This window comes from Marmota monax, unplaced genomic scaffold (genome assembly GCF_021218885.2).
Source record: "Marmota monax isolate L192 unplaced genomic scaffold, Marmota_monax_Labrador192_F-V1.1 WCK01_AAM20220418_F8-fsc00001, whole genome shotgun sequence".
Classification (NCBI taxonomy): Eukaryota; Metazoa; Chordata; class Mammalia; order Rodentia; family Sciuridae; genus Marmota; species Marmota monax.
This window is the reverse complement of record NW_026693777.1, coordinates 12,131,971-12,147,432: the sequence shown is the minus strand read 5'-3', so window position 1 is coordinate 12,147,432 and position 15,462 is coordinate 12,131,971. Positions and strand designations below refer to the sequence as shown.

Sequence of the window (15,462 nt, the reverse complement as noted above, 5' to 3'; positions counted from 1 at the left end):
AGCTAGGATGAGTTACCTTAGCTGGCAGTATTCTGTACATACAGTGATATATTAATGCCAGAAGAGTATTGCTTCCTGAAGAAAATGGAGGCTACACAACTGTAATAACACTCTCCCTGATTTTGCCTGTGCATCTCTTCACCTGGCTGATTTTAAATCTGTGTTCTTCCCCTAAAATAAGACACAACTGCAAGTATGTAAGGATAACAGTTTTCAGTGAGCTCTGTGCATTTTCCTAGTTATTTTTCAAAACTGAGGATGGACTTGGGAAATCCTAAGTCCATAATTGGCAATTGGTGTTAGAAGTGAGGAGAATCCTGTGGATTGGGCCTCTTATCTTCACAAAAAGTGTTTCACATAATCCAGCAAGCAGAGACCCCGTTTAATGAAATTGTACTACATGAAACTGAATGCATGTCAAAAGCATGACTGACATGGATCCTTAATATGAATCATGAAAGTAGTACTGAACTAACTGTCTAACTACCAAGAGTGGTCATAGGAGGTAGGGAGATTTCCTTAGAGCTGTTGTTCCTACCCAACTAGTTATTAGACGAAAGAGGAAATGCTAGGTCAGAGAAGATACTGCAGGACACTATTCTTGTATCTAACCTGTGCACATGTTTGTTTACTGACTGAGGTATCCACCTGGGGGGTTGAGAAGCCTGCTCATCTCCACCATTCCATGTTGTAAAACTATGAATAACTAAAAAGGATAAACATGCATAGATTATAAAATATTGCTTCATAGAGGGAAACCTGACCCTCAGCCAAGCCCAAAGGACTTAGATGAATTGTAAAACAAAACAAAACATAAAAATGTGAAGTTTTGTCTACCAGTTTGATGTCTATTAGAAGGTATAGTTTGATGTAAGAGTACTGTATTGCTATTTTGCAATTGGGATTTATTCAAAATTAAAAGTGAGTTCATTTGAAAAATCATGTCTTCTAAGAATTACAAATTATTCCACACCTTATAATTAAGCTAAAGTTTCAAATTTATATATACACAAAAGTGTTTATGTAACACAAATATTTGAAAATAAGTTTAATAAATTACTAATAGTATTTAGTTTATGATATAAACTACAGTTTACATTTGTTAGAGTTGCATAAATATCTTGGTAAAAGAATATACACTTACATAAAAAATTTAAAAACACTTCAGTAAAATTATCTTGCTTGCATGACAGAATATGCATATGCAGCAGTCTTTGGTAGGTCAACAGTTTACTTTGGGGATAGTAGGGTAATTCAAATACTGCATCAATAAAGGATAAGGCATTAGTATTGTAAGAGATGTTAAGGAAAAATGTTGAAAAACATCTATTAAAATATATAGATTTTAGATATGTATAATTAACTCAAGCAATGTATATTCAACCAGTTCACTGCCTAAAAATCCAGTGACAGTGATTTCTGATCCTTGTTTCTATACAACAAGGTAAAGTTGTGCTCAGTGTTCATGATACATGGCGATAAGTGTAGAAGCATACCAGTGAAAGTCATGTCAGCTGATTATCCAAAAACCCCAGACTATCTAGGTTGAGGGAGGAAACTTGGTACTCAAGGAACCTTCAGGAGGAAAATAATTGAAAATCCATTGTCAATGTGCACAGTATTTGAGTGTCCTCTAGTTGTGCTATCTCCTGTGCTTCAGAGGAAGCAAAAGCTGTTGTGGATGGTATCTGATCAAAATAGCAAATTATCTGAAGTACCATATACCCTTTCTACCAGTCTTCAGTGGCAGGGAGATAGGGTGAACAGTTTGTATTTGCACATTCAGGAATTTTTCAAATAAAATGATTTTTTACTCTCGATAAAAGCAAGATATGTATGAATTCCTGTGATGCTAGAGACTGCAGCTACTTTCCCTTGGCTTCCAAAAGTTATTTTAATTTATTTAGGAGGTCACAACCAGGTACAATACTTTTTTCTGCCTGGACATAGCAGATTTCGCAATGTTCCCATACTTACAGATATGTTATGAATGACAGTGGAATGATGAGGGTGGTTGAAGAATAGCTCACCAAACACCTTCAAGGCAACTCGTGAAGAAATGTGACCCGATATACCAACAGAGTTCTAAATTCACTGCATTTCAGCAGTAGGCTTGGGAAAGGGGGTGGATTAAATTTCACCTGGGTGTGGGAGACACTGTTGTTTAACATAATAGTAGAGAAATAACTGTTTATTATTGATGGCTGTTGACACTCTTTCAGCAGCAGGCAAAGCTGAGCACTTCTCCAACCTGCTGCCTTATCTCTGTGAAGCAGCAGCCCTGAGAACATAGCTCACTCCATCTGTGTTACATCCTCTGATCTCAGCAGCTGAGGAACAGCAGGTGATAGACTCCTAACCTCTAGGGAGCTGGAGGGATCAGACAGCAAAAAAAATAAATACTCACCACAAAGAACCCACTGCACCACCACTGTTTACCTCCCTAGAGCTCTTTGGAAATCACATATTATCAGTTTAAAATCATACACCTTAACTTACCTGATGTTTGAAGCTATTGTTTGAAGCTTTTGTAGTATTTGGCTAGTAGCCTGAATGTTCGTGGTGTATGGATTCCAAATGTGAATATTGTGATGGCTTCATTTCACTTATTGGACAATGCCTGTTATTAACCTATGGCATTTTGCACAATTTGCCCTGAGTAAGTAAGAATGGAGTTTACGAAATGTTACTATTTTGTAAATAGTAAAAGAAAGAACTTTCAACAAATTCTGTTTTTAAATTACACATTCTTTTTGTTCAGTTTTCATTGTTACTTCAGTAAGATTTTTTTTCCCTATTGTTTGCTCTGTTTAATGAAAAAGAAGAGCAGGAAAACAGGTGTTTTCACTTCACACTTGGATGATCAAGCATTCAAGCTGGAGCAGGGAGAGAGGAAACAGGATCTCATAGAATTGATGAGTGATCTATATAATTCTCTCAACTATTCATTTTACTGATGTTTATGTGGCATATAAATACGCTGAATGTTTTTAAAGGAATGCAGATTGCTTTTATGTGATATAAAGATTATTTTATCCAAGTCAAGAAAAATTGTTGAGTAAATGAAAGAGAGAAAGACTAGTGATGAACTATAAGTTGGTGAAAGTGCGTAGAGGATGTAAAAGCATTGACTGTGAATGTGACTTGTCCAGCCCTTTTCCAAACGGAGTATGCACCTGCCACGGGCTTTCCTTCATGTACTAGCTATGAAACTGTGAGAAAGAAAAAGTAACTTATTTTCCTCATCCATTGCTAGGTTCATGACTAAGACCCCTATAACAAGAGAGGTTAACAAGAGAAGAGCATAGAAATGTATTCAATGTAATTTTATGTCATAGGGGAGACTTTAGAAACTAAAACCTGAAGATACAGGGAAAACCATATATTGGATGTTTAGTCTGATGAAGATGTGGACAATTCAGAGAAACAGGAATGGACTCTAGGGTGTGTGATCAAATGGGAATGAATTGGGGAAGATCTTAGCCCTGTTGGCTCAGATTCTTCTTGGTGCTCCCCATGGCATTCCTCTCCCCCTAGGTATAAAGGGAGGACTTTTCTAGAATAAAGGTTTTATGACTTATTTCCAAGGGTTGGTCAGGTAGACTGGGTGATCTGCTCAGGAGAGAGGAGAGTGGGCGAAGGTCAGAGAGTGTAAGGGTAAAAAAAAATTGAAGTTAAAGTGTAAAAGACCGGGCATTGTAAAGTTTCTAAGCTGCAAGGCCTGAGTTAAAAAGTAAAGGACCAGGTATTGTTAAGTTCCTATGCTACACGCAAAACCTGAAATTCCTGTAGCTGTTAGGACAATACCGGAACTGCCCAGTAAATATTCCCCCGACCATCTGGTTGTTTAATAACCTAGGACCCTGTGTGGCCTGGCATGTAGGCATCGCAGGGCCTAAACCAATCAGTTTGAATGTACCTCCCTCCTTAGAACTCACCTATCACTCCCACCCGAGCTGTTCCCACCAATGAATGTGCTAATCAAATTTGAGAATTGTTGTTTGATTTTCCCACGGTGTATAATGATTTGTTAAAGGAGACTGTGGTGTATGTAAAGTCCCCGCCCTCCCCAAAAAGTGTACTTAAGCACTGCTCAACCCCTGCTCTGGGCTCTGGGCTGCTCTCCCTTCTTGAGTGAGCACGGAGCCCCAGCACGCTGGATTGGATCCTCAATAAACCCCTTTTGCTGTTGCATGAGCCGCGGTCTCTTGGTGGTCTCTTCCTCCAACATTCCCTGGACCCTTACATTTGGTGCATTGGCCAGGAATCACGCAGCGCCGGACAAGGAGACCCCAACGGACCCATCTGAGGTAAGTAAGGTGCCTCTTTCCTTTTTTTTCTTGCGATCCCTCAGAGCTTTTTGTTCAGGTTCGGTTTTTCGGTTTTCAGTTTGGGTTGGCAGAGTGGCTGCCAGCGGAGAGCGTAAGTTCCCCCTGGCGGTGGTGGACAGACGTGTCCTGAAGCCACAGGCCACGTCCTTGCAAGGGACGCCTTGGAGGACTCGGGGAGGGACGGGTGTGCCCTCATCAGGCAGAGGGACAGATGTGCCCTCATCAGGTGACTCTGCTGCCAACCCGTCAGGTCTTGCCGGCTACTTTTTTCTCAGGTTGAGTTCACTGTCTGTCTTTGGTTTTGCCAGTTACCAGGTTCTAATCTTTACTTCTGAACTCGTGTTAAACATTAACTGTGTGTCCGTGTTTGTGTCACGTTTGTATTGTCCTTGTCTCTGTTTGAGTAACTCCCAGTATGGGACAAAGCCATTCCACGCCTCTGTCCCTGAAGCCTTTCCTGGTCCCTGCCTCCACTCCGACCCCTTCCCCCACGAACCTATCACTCAAACCTTCTGCTCCTCCCCCTCTTCCCTCCATTCTCCCTGAGTCACAAGATTGTAGATCTTGGGGTTGTGAAAAAACGGGAGCTGCATGATGGTCTTTGTGTGTCCTTTTGTCTGTGTTTCTGTTAAATGTGATGGCATTGTTTGGACCGATGCAGACTCCCAAGTTCCAACCTGCCTTAGATGTGTGGAATTAACTTTAGCTAAATTTTAACCTAATGTTTCTCCTGTGAGGGACCAAAAATCAATAGAACCGCCAGCTTTTCTGTTCTCACCTTTTACACCTCTCTTAGCTGTGTTTTAAAGAACTTTGATAAACTTTACCCCCCTTTGTTAAGCGAGATTAGGGAAGCAGTGTTTTCTTTTCTTCCCGTAGTTGGCTTGAGCACGCCCACTGCAGAGGGAAATGCCTGGGGTCTAAGAACTTTGATATCTCGCTTAAACTTTTCTCAAAACCCTGTCCTCGTTATTAAATTGGCATTAATTGGCTTTGGGGATGGGAACCAAACTTTCAGTCATAAATTTTGACACCCCAGAGGGGACTTTAAAGGAGTCCCCACTCTGCCATCTTGGGGAAGCCTAGCACTCGAAACAACTGCAAGCAGAGGATGAACTTTTTGGGAGCTGACTACTGAAAATTTGGGAGATATAGAAAATGCCTGGTGCCTGGGGTCAAACCAAACCAGAGGAACTAATCCTGTAAGTAAAAGGTGAGGCTAAGGGACTCCCAGCAGCTGCCAGAGCCATTTTGCTTTGGGGAACTCCCTCATTCCTTACTTACACTTTAAGTATTACTCCACCTCTGTTTACTTAACAAAAGGGACAATGAATGCAGTAATGTGTTGATATTATAAATTGTTTCTTGGGGATGACCTTGGTTAAATGTGTATCTAAAAGATGATTTTTTACTGTAACAATCTGGTATCTGAATGGGTTTCTAAAGCATTGCACAATCTTGCAGTTAAAAGTTGGGTTTAAACAATTGTTTAGTTTGATTTCAGATAGTTCATGCTAGAAAACTTAAATACTTAGGATAAAAAATTAAAGAGTTTTAATTTTGAACTGGGTAGCCTGAGAAAATTTCACTAGGTATTCCAGTGCATTAACTTGGGCAAAGATAATAAATTATGATATGGTGGTATCTGTTCCCCTCAGTGTGTAAGATTTAAAAAAAAAAAAAAAGGTGCTAAATTAAAATGTTGGTCTGGCTTATTGAAATGACATTAATTAGCAACAGTCTTGGGAATTTTTAGAGCTTAATTTTGGATATACATGGTAGAACTTAATACTACTTTTACTACTTTAGGATCTTAAGAACAAAGAAAGTGGCTTAATGATCCTGAAGAAATTTATTCTGTGGTAGCTTTTTTATTATTAAGATCCTATTTTCAGTTTTGTGTGAGCAAGTTTTTCTAATGTAAAGAGATATAAAGATATAAAATTTTGAGAATTACATCTTAAACTTGCATCATAATTTTCAACATCCAAACCTGGAAATTATGACTTATAGCTAAAATGCCTTAGGCATGAGGTTTCTGCTCAGAATTCCAGTTTTCCCAGTTCCTTCCAGACCTCAGCCAGGACTTAAGCTGATATGCAAATAAAAGAAGCCTGCAGCACTCAGCAGGAGACAGATCTCAGACCCAAGGGAAAAAAAAAAAAGATTAAAAGTGTCTTTTTACCTGAACTCAAACTAGACCCCAACCAAAAAGTAAATTATATGGTATTTACTAATTACTGGCCAGTCATCTTTTTTAGGACTCTTGCTTTTTCTTAGATTCTGTATTTTTTTTTTTTGAGCTCATGATTTTGGTCCTGCAGACGGGTTAATATTTTCTGATCAGTTCTATTTTTGATCAAATGTGGAGTTTTTAAACATTGCAATGGAGATTTCACCTGAAAAAGCTACAAGGCCTTTACTATTGTGTTATGTGTTACGCTTGTGTTACGTGTTGTATGTCGGTATGTCTGTATGTGTGTATGTCCATATATCCTGCAGTGATATGACAATTGACATATGAGGAGTGCTCATGAAAAATTTAAAAATGGATCCAAATATCTTTGATTCACGTGATTCAAATGGTTCAATTTAAATTTGGTAAACAGATAAAAGTAAAGATGTCTTTAAAATTAAGCTTATAAGTTTTTCTAGGTGTTCAAAAAGACCCTAATAAAATGTTGATGTCTATGAAATAATCTGCTTAAATTCAGAAATTTACAAGTATTGTTTCAAAATGTGAACAGAAAGAGGTTAACAGATGGAAAAGAGAAACTAAAAGGTTCTAGATATAGATTTAATAGAGGGAAAATGTGTTTCTGGATAAGAGAGTCTATATGATTAAGTACTTAAGAGGGTTTAAATAAGTGATAAAAAAAGGTCTGTGTAAGTTGGCTATATATGTAAGTTTTTGAGCAAGTAATCTTAAAAAAATTAAAAATTATACAACTATGGTTAAACAACAACTGTTATTTTTCAATACTTTTCTTGTGCTCTCTTGCTCTGCATAATGAAGTTCTTTCAAACCCAATTTCAGAAAGTTTCTAATCAAACTTTCAACCAGCTTCTGCTTAGGCACTACCGGCCTCTGATGACTGATGAACCCCCAACATCTTCAAGAGAACAGTTCACTCAGTGCTGAAGCTCACTACCAGGCACGATGGAATACAACGGACATCAGACAGCGGGAGACAACGAGTTCGGAGAACCTCTCAATCTACCATTCTGGGTTCATGAGTCTTTATGTCCTTCTAAGCCTCCTCATGGCCCTTGGCCTCTTTTCTGTCAGTCCCCCAACATGGAACTTCTGCCAAAAATTGACCTTTGCTTTAATTTTTATCTTCATTCTGTTTTTATTCGCTCTGATTTTCTTCAGGTGCTGGTGATGCCAACATGGTGCCTAAGGACTTCTTCTTCCTACCTCCTTCTTCTCTGCAGTGGCGCGAAAAGTTCCTGCCCGTGTGAACTCTCCAGCTGGCGCCAATCTCAAATCTTGCTGGCGGAGAACCTTAGCCCCAATGAGAACTAATTCCTGGGCTCCGGAGCTGATATCTGGAAGAACTTACCAATAAACTGGTTGCCTGCCATTTATCTAAGCCCTACCATCTCCCCCTTAGTTCTATATAAGCACACAGCTTTTTGCAAGGTTAATTATGATACTATTAATATATGTTCATATTTTCCAGGTATACAAGTCTGTAAGGTAGAAGCTTCAAAAGACCATTGTATTAAGCTGGTGTTATAAGGTTGTATGGTAATTTTAGGCTTAAAAGAAAAACATGTTGGAGATTTATTTATATCATTTGTGTTCTACAACTGGACTTGTTATCAGTTCCATGTTACTTTTTACACTGAGATACAATTTAAATGTATTTTTAAGTTAATGAGAGCCTAATCTGTGTAAAGGTTTTATTGTAAAACACCAAAGTACTTTGCTACTCTTCTATAAAAGGTTAGAAGTTTTCAGCCTTTAATTCATGTTTTAGATGTGATATTATGTTGTGTTAGTTAATATCAATGTAAACTTGAGCAACAATTTATGTAGGCTTTGTAAAATGATGTCTAAAAAGCAAAGATCAGCTTCAGAACTATAATATTTAAGATTTATGAAGAGCCCCGCCTTACTTCAGATAAGACTCTATGTCCCACCTCATGTGAAAGAGACTATGAAAGTAGGCCAGATTTCAGTACATTTAAAGTTGTGTCCAAAAGTTGGTTTTTGCCAAGTTTACTAGGATCTCAAACAGGGGATTATGATGTATAACCCTGCCAGAATTCAAGGTAGCTATTACATAAACTAAATATGTCTTTACCCTAGTTAATTTTAGTTTGTAGTTTGCTTATAGATGGTCTAAGGATTGCCTGTTAATGTTTTAAAGAGGTACTGCTTTAAGAACACACAACCTGGGTCAACTTAAGATAAGGAGTTATCAACTACAGGATAGAGAGACAGACATTAAAGCCCAGTGCTCTTAATATAAGGCTGTTAACTTATTTGCTGGATGTTTAAGATTAAGTTTTAAAATTAAAGTTAAATTAAAAGGGCCAAGAAAACCAATATTTGGCTCTTTCCCTCTGAGTCAGTCTGAATCAGGGAATAGTGGACTTCTCCAAAGAGCTTTGCAACTCTAGGCCACATAACCTCCCGGTCAGGGAGATTAATGAGACCAGTGGAGGACAGAAAGTCAATCAGTGCATTTGCTATGAAGAGGAGGGTCATCAGAGAAGGGAGATATCCCTGATGCTTCTGAGGGAAGCTACATGGTCAAGCAAGGCCTGGACCCATCCTAGCGCAAATGGCACTAGCGGAACTGAGAAGCTGCTGTAAGTTCCCCGAGGACTCCCAGGGAAACTCAGTGGACTGTTAACAATAGATAGAAACAAAAGTCAGTTTGACTTGCTTCATCTTAAACACTTAGCAAAAACAGTCAAAGCCAAAGCACAGCTGTTCCTGGACATTTTAAATGATAATAATAGTTAAATGTAACTTCCATAAATAAGTAAACTGGAGGCTACAAAAGAGATTCTCAGACAGGAATGCCTGATAACTATTAAAAGGAACTGCCAGAGTAGTTTTTAGTTTAAGGACCACAGATATTCCTAACCTACACAGGTAGGCTTAATGTTTGCTAGTATGGTTATCCAGCCCTAAGTAACAGAATTAAAGATTTCTCTATTAGACACAGAGGTCATACTAGTAAAAGGATTTTGCAAGATCAGATGGCATTAAATTATTAAACTGTATCTTAAGGGAAATGACATCTGTAACCCTAAATGTTAATTGTTGTGTTTACATCCCTGACATTTCTGGCAAGGTGAAAAATATCCTTAAAGATTTACATGCTCAGATGAAGCCATGTACTCAGCAACTTTGTCATGGAAACAATATCAGCTCCTGGTTCTTGGTACTTCTTGGTAGAAAACATTGTTAGTCTTTGTCTTTGCCATTATACTCATTGACATATTCCTGTGCTATGGGATTTATTGTTGCATCAATCTGGTTCCAAAACTAATGAATTCTTGTTTCTCTTATAGACCACCCATCACTCAAATGGCCCTCCAGCCTATTACTTCTCAATCGGACTTTTGTCATGGACCACTCGATAGACCCGATTTTAAAGGGGGACTCCAAACTGCTTGCCCCACACCGTCCCTTTTCAGCCTGAAGAAGCCAGAAAGATCCTCTTCGCCCCCCTTCCTTACAGCAGTGAGGAGTTCCCAAATTAGAGGGGGGAATGAAGCCAGATTTAAAGTTAGGTAGTCAGTGTAGTTAGATAAATCGGGGTCTAATACCGAGTAAAATCTGAAAAGGAGGCCACGCTGAGAATGATTCCAGGGAACACAAAACAACTCATGAAATGTGAAACCCTTCAATAATTGTGATTCATTACTTTTAAGATTAAAAGTAGTCAGAAAAAGGAGTGGGGAATGTAAGGGTAAAAAAAATTGAAGTTAAAGTGTAAAATACCAGGTATTGTAAAGTTTCTAAGCTGCAAGGACTGAGTTAAAAAATAAAGGACCAGGTATTGTTAAGTTCCTATGCTACACACAAAACCTGAAATTCCTGTAGCTGTTAGGACAATACTGGAACTGCCCAGTAAATATTCCCCCTGACCATCTGGTTGTTTAATAACCTAGGACCCTGTGTGGCCTGGCACGTAGGCATCGCAGGGCCTAAACCAATCAGTTTGAATGTACCTCCCTCCTTAGAACTCACCTATCACTCCTGCCCAACCTGTTCCCGCCAATGAATGTGCTAATCAAATTTGAGAATTGTTGTTTGATTTTCCCACGGTGTATAATGATTTGTTAAAGGAGACTGTGATGTATGTAAAGTCCCCGCCCTCCCCAAAAAGTGTACTTAAGCACTGCTCAACCCCTGCTCTGGGCTCTGGGCTGCTCTCCCTTCTTGAGCACGGAGCCCCAGCATGCTGGATTGGATCCTCAATAAACCCCATTTGCTGTTGCATGAGCCACGGTCTCTTGGTGGTCTCTTCCTCCGAAGTTCGCCGGACCCTTACATGAGATCAATTTGATTCTGTGTGTTTTCAAATCCTTTCATCTTAAAATAATCAGAATTCCATAATTCTGCTGTACCATGTGGCCTCAATCTCATATTATGTGGATTTTGGCAAATTCCAGAATCTCTGTATACATCTCAGTTTCCTCATATAAAAGATTCAGGAGGATGGTTGTGAAGAGTAGATAAGAAAACTCATTAGCAGTTTAGAATCATGCCTGGCATATAGTACTCAGACCCAAATTCCCTTCCCCAAAGCCACCAAAGTAAAGACAAAAAAATAAAAAAACTTATCTAAATAATAAATAAATCTAAATAATGAATCCAGCCTTTCCAATTCTTGTAATTCTTGGGATTTAGTCGTGGAAAATGTCAATCTTGTTTGGTAAAGTCTATTTGTTGTGCCATTCATAAATTTGGCACATAACACTTACCATTTTTTTCCTTCTAGTTTTCAGTGCCGGTAGGGTTTCATGGAGTAGGATGTGATATTTATGAGGGGAAAACAATCCATGCTCAAATTAGGCAACATTTGGCAGATGAAGAGACTTTTGAAGTCTTTTGTAGTATTGGCACACATTGCTTATTTTAGATTTAATTAGGACTTCAAGAATTTAATTTTCTTAGAAGTAGTCTTCTTAATGTCTACATCCGAATACATTATTCTGCAAATAAAACTCAGCCTTTTGGGAAAAGTTGTGTTTTCAGTGTATTATACTCTAAAATTGGCTTTCTGCACAGTTTGAGGAGTAACTTAGAAAATTTTAAAGGTCTATAGAAAGGCTTCACTTGTTCACTTTCAGATGGATAGTTGACTTATTTAATATTTAGTGCTTTATTTTAGCTAGCAAAATTTTAAGTCTTTATATCTCAGAGTGAGTAAACTTGTTGCAGAAATTCCTCAAATGTTTAGCAATGATGAGAGGCGAAATGCTATGAAAACTGAGTATCAGATAAGTAGCGTAATTTGAAAGTAACATAATGGGAAACTGAAATCTGTAGTCCTACAAAAACATATGTGCCTGCTTCATAGTTAGTTCCTTGGAGTTGTTATTCTGTACTCAGAAGGCTTGAAAGTCAGCTCAGAGAAAGGAGATCCTTGAGGTTACTGTGGAGGGACTGTGCTGGGAAGCAAAGAAGTTCCACAAACCAGGCCATGGTGAGATGGGGATCATGGAGACTGGCCCGGCCAGGAACATCCAGGGGCAAAAAGAATAAAGATCTTCTCCAATGTCATGCAAAGCCATGTCTGACCCTGAGTCAAAAAGAAAAGTGAGCTCCTTCATGTGCATATATGCATAATAATAATAAAAGAAATTCCACTGCTGAACCAGAAGAAGAATTAATGAAAGCTCTGCAGGAAAAGATGAAGAGCCATTAGTCAATGGGTCCTAAATTCCAGTTAGGAAGGGACAACTGTAAGGGTCCGGGGAACGTCAGAGGAAGAGACCACCAAGAGACCGACTCATGCAACCTCAAAAGGGGGTTTATTGAAGAATCCAGCGCGCTGGGGCTCCGTGCTCACTCAACAAGGGAGAGCGGCCCAGAGCCCAGAGCAGGGGTTGAGCAGTGCTTAAGTACACTTTTTGGGGAGGGCAGGGACTTTACATACATCACAGTCTCCTTTAATAAGTCACCATACACCGCGGAAAAATTAAACAACAATTCTCAAACATGATTAGTACATTCATTGGCGGGAACAGGTTGGGCAGGAAGGGTGGGTATATTCAAACTGATTGGTTTGGGCCCTGAATGCCTACATGCCAAACTGCACAGGGTCCAGGTTATTTATCTACTGGACAGTCCCGGGAATTGTTTTAACAGCTACAGGAATTTCAGGTTTTGGGTGTAGCATAAGAACTTAATAATACCTGGTCCTTTACATTTTAACTCAGGCTTTGCAGCTTAGAAACTTTACAATACCCAGTCTTTTACACTTTAACTTCAATTTCTTTTACTCTTACACAACAAGTTCTGGAGTGTGATTGCAGAGTAAGGAGGCTATAGATAACAGTATTGTGCTGTGTATTTCAAAAAGCTAGAAAAAAGAAATTTGAATGTTTTCATGACACAAAACATTATAAGTGTTTGAAGTATAGATGTTTAACATAATTCAGATGTTTAACATGCACATAATGTATACTTGTAATGAATTATCACACAGTAACAACATAAAACAATTTATGGTCTTATGTATCAGATAAAATAAATGTAAATTTTAGAAAAGCATGACCATACATAAGGACTTGTGCTGCTCAATATCTTTCTATACTATTTCCAACTCTCATCAACTCATCCTTACTGGGGATGTGATGTTCCTGCTGCCCTGATTAGGACCCCATCAGAAACATTATTTGATCTTGTTCAAAGCACAGTATCTTAAAACAAACAAGCATATAATTTTCTTTATCATGAATATTATTAGACTTAATTTTTAGAGCAGTTTTACATGCACATTCTATACTATAATTTCTCATTTTCCACAACAGCTGTACTGATTTATCCCTGCCAGTTTTCCTTACTTTCATGTCTGCTCTGTCTGATATTAATATACCTACTCTGTTGTGTTTTTTCAGTTAGTGGGATGATAATATATCTTTCTCCATTTATTTCTTTTTAATATACTTTGTCCTTTTATTTAAGCTTGTTTGTTATCAACAACATAATGTATCTTGTTTTTTGATCCATTTTGGCATTATCGGTTCATTGATGTCAAAAGTGATCTCATATATATATATATACATACATATATATGTATATATAAATATATATATTTGTAATATACAAATATATATATATATATATATATATATATATATATATATATATATATTTGTTTTTGTTTTCTATTTGTTGCCCTTGCACTTTGTTCCTATTTTTTCTTCTACTCTTCTGCCCTTTGTGAATTTACCTGAGCATTTTTATGATTTTACTATCTCTTTTTTCTTAAAATATTAATTGTACTTTAAAAAAAAACTATTTTTGGTTATTCCCTAGGGTTTGAAACGTCCACTTTCAAATAATCTTATACCACTTCATGGGTAGTTGGGTTCCTTCTAATAACAAAGTTATTCTAATTCTCTCTCCCATCCCTTATATTATTGCTGCCATTCATTTCACATGTGTGTTGCGAGCCATGGCCGGTCAGAATGACACCTGGCATTTGCCAGAGGGAATGTTTGAAAGGTGACACCAGCGAACCATTGAGATGATGATTTGAGTTAAGCTATATATAATTGCTGTGATGCTGGATTGATTGTATTGTATATTTGACCTTTACTGTCGGGCAATGGGGCCGCTCTTGCTGCCTTGGGCACCCACTACTTTGGAGTTCTCATGGGGATTCCTGGAGTGTTCCCATTGGTTGGGGAAGTGCCGGAGGAGGGATTTCTGGTGTGGGGGGTTGCTGGAAAGGCCACACGCATGCGTTCGCGGGAGTGCGGAGAATAAAGGAGTTCCTGTTTTGAACCTACAAGGCTGTGTGGTGGCTCGGTTATTTTGTGCCCAGCCAGACTGCGGCACATGTATATAAGCAGGCATGACGTCTAGGCCACCAAGTACTGACTAATCAGTACATGGAAAATGATATTTTTGGGGAGACTCAGTATTTGTCTCTGTATGTATGGACAACATGTAATAATGGCAGATTGATGTTGCAAAGAGGGAGTTCATACTGCTAAACTCAAGTGTAGTCTTCCTCTCTTCACCCTTGTTACTGTATTCACATGCCCATCCTGTTAGCATTTGGGTTGCTACCAGATGTGTAAATCATTCTATCCATAGATTTTATTTATTTTGGGGGGTAATTCTTCCATTTCTAGTGTGCACTCATAAACATGATCTTTGTATTACTTAATACATGGGCTGGAACAACATCTTCAGATATGAAATATGCTTCCTCTGATATCCAAAAAGAACTAGCAAATGTTATACTTCTATCTTGTTGGTTAGCAATGCAATAATGTCACAAGCCATCCATGGGCTGTGTGTGTGATCTATGTGCATTGTAGCTATATGCGGGGACAGGTCTGGCATTGCCAGAAAGTAGAAAAATTATTTAATCTATTTAGATCTTTTTTCTGCCTTCTTTCACATTAATATTATAGATTTTAGTATTGCTTTATTCCTATTATTGACTTAATAGCTATACCCTTCTTTTTGATATTTTAGTAGTGGCTCTCATTTTTATAAAAAATAATCACATGATATTGTAAGGGTCCGGCAAATGTCGGAGGAAGAGACTACCAAGAGACCGACTCATGCAACCGCAAAAGGGGGTTTATTGAAGAATCCAGCGCTCTGGGGCTCCGTGCTCACTCAACAAGGGACAGCAGCCCAGAGCCCCGAGCAGGGGTTGAGCAGTGCTTAAGTACACTTTTTGGGGAGGGCGAGGGCTTTGCATACATCAGAGCAAATCATCATGAGGCGCGGGAAAATCAAACAACAGTTCTTAAACGTGATTAGTACATTCATTGGCAGGAACAGGTTGGGCGGGAGTGATAGGTCAATCCTAAGAAGGGGGGTACATTCAAACTGATTGGTTTGGGCCCTGAGATGCCTACGTGCCAAGCTGCACAGGGTCCTAGGTTATTAAACAACTAAATGGTCAGG

The 15,462-nt window shown here is 38.6% G+C and overlaps 1 long non-coding RNA gene across 1 annotated transcript; it reads left to right on the top strand.

The window, feature by feature from the left end:
* The first annotated feature begins 5,085 nt into the window (after window positions 1-5,085).
* Window positions 5,086-10,803, top strand: LOC131424813 (uncharacterized). Its single transcript, XR_009228347.1, has 2 exons — window positions 5,086-5,544; window positions 7,396-10,803. It is a non-coding gene; the product is annotated as an uncharacterized LOC131424813 (long non-coding RNA).
* The last annotated feature ends 4,659 nt before the right edge of the window (window positions 10,804-15,462 follow it).